Below are 2,293 nucleotides of genomic sequence, written 5' to 3' on the forward strand. Positions count from 1 at the left end.
TTGTGAGTATTAGTAGACAAGAGAAGAACAGTGGAAGTGATTCCTTTGCTGAATTCTAAATGGACAATGAGTCACAAAAGTGTATCCTAACATCTATTTGATCTACTTGGATTGTTCTCCACCAAATCATCTGCCTGAGACACCTCTATAGTTAGAGGTCTTGCGGGGTGTGTTGGTGGTGATATACAAACCATGTTACCAGGGGTATATGGGGGGGAAGGATATTGATCACACTCCCCTGTCGGTCTCCCCTCCTCCAGACCACCTGAGGCCCTGGCTAGTCAACTCTACACAACGGTCTCCTCTTCCCAAATTCATCCCTCTTATACCTCTATCAAAGAAGCCATTGACTCAAGTGGTGAAAGATGACCCCATACAGCTGGTTGACATCGGTAGATACTGTGTAGATGCTTCTTGTTGTTGAAGTGAAGCTGACATTTGCATTGAGGAGGACACAATCTGTGTGTATAAGTTGAATAATGGAGAGGACAATATTGAATGAGAAGCAATTCCATGCAAGGTATGAAAGAACGAGTAGTACACAATGTTTATTTGGACCATAGATACAAAATGCATTGCGTGACAGTGAAAAGTCTGTTCTTTGTACGCTTTAATACTGGTGAAGATGTCATGACTCCTCACATGTCGATACTTTCAGTGCTTTCCTATCGTCAGTCACCCATGTAATGACCTCTAGTACCGTGTACTTACTGTTGAAATGTCAAAATAATTGACTATGCATTTTCCCAATGGGTCTGTCTGACATCAACTTCTCTGATCTCGTTTCTCATCGTTGTCTCTACAACCCAATAGTTTGACATTATGGTTTTCAAATGCCTTTCTTCAGACAATCAACCAGGCAGTTATTGCTTTGTGTACAGTGCATTATTGTAATGACATTAACAAATCAGCAGCATTGGAAAGGACTTTGTACATTGACAGATTAACCCAGAATTCAGAACCAAGACAGACAACATCTACCAACCAGGAATAACCTAATAAATGAGAGATGATTAGATAGCCTGATCTCACATCAGATGTGACAATGACCATAGGAGTTGGCAAGACAGCATAAACAGATCTGGGACCAGGCTAAAATAAGAGGGGTTCAGTCACTGAGTACCTTTCTGATCAATAGAGGAACTTAATCCTATTTGGGTACAGCACATTTATATGGCAAAATGTCAACAAATAATGATTCTTCTTTGTTTGGCAAATAGACGAGCAAAGAAGAAAGTGGAGGACCCTTCAGTACAAATCAAGTTGGCATGTATATAGAGTGTTGTTGATCCACGTGGACCGAGGAAGAACGTCAAACAAAATGGAAGAGTTCAAGGCTATGGGTGTGGGTTTTATAGTGATGTTAGATAAGAACAGTCTAGGATAGAACACACGAGTTCAAATAATTAGTAACACAATGAAATAGTCATTTACAAGTTTTATATTACTATTGCAATTGACAAAATGTAGTCGAACCTGGGTCTGTAGTGACGCCTCGTGCCTTAGATCCGACAGACCATTTCTGTATGGACGTTGCTTTGTGCACAGGGGTATTGTCATGCTGAAACAGGAAAGGGCCTTCCCCAAACGGCTGCAAAGTTGGAAGCACAGAATTGTCTAGAATGTAATTGTATGCTATAGCGTTAACATTTCCCTTCACTGGAACTAAGGGGCCTAGCCCAAACCATGAAAAACAGCCCCAGACCATTATTCCTCCTCCACCAAACTTTACATTTGACACTATGCATTCGGGCAGGTAGCGTTCTCCTGCCATCCACCAAACCCAGAATCGTCCGTCTGACTGCCAGATGGTGAAGCGTGATTCATCACTCCAGAGAACGTGTTTCCACTGCTCCAGAGTCCAATGGCGGCGAACTTTACACCACTCCAGCTGACGCTTGGCATTGTGCATGGTGATCTTAGGCATGCGTGCGGCTGCTCGGCCATGGAAACCCATTACATGAAGGTCCCGACGAACACTTCTTGTGCTGACATTGCTTCCAGAGGCAGTTTGGAACTCGGTACTGAGTGTTGCAAAGGACAGACGATTTTTACGCGCTATGCTCTTCAGCACTCAACGGTCCCGTTCTGTGAGCTTGTGTGGACTACCACTTTGCGGCTGAGCCGTTGTTGATCCTAGATGTTTCCACTTCACACAGCATTTACAGTCGAACGGGGCAGCTCTAGCTGGGCAGAAATTTGATGAACTGACTTGGAAAAGTGGCATCCTATGACGGTGCCACGTTGAAAGTCACTGAGCTCTTCAATGAGGCCATTCTACTGCCAATGTTTG

The sequence above is a fragment of the Salmo trutta genome, chromosome 17 (genome assembly GCF_901001165.1).
Source record: "Salmo trutta chromosome 17, fSalTru1.1, whole genome shotgun sequence".
NCBI classification, from domain to species: Eukaryota; Metazoa; Chordata; class Actinopteri; order Salmoniformes; family Salmonidae; genus Salmo; species Salmo trutta.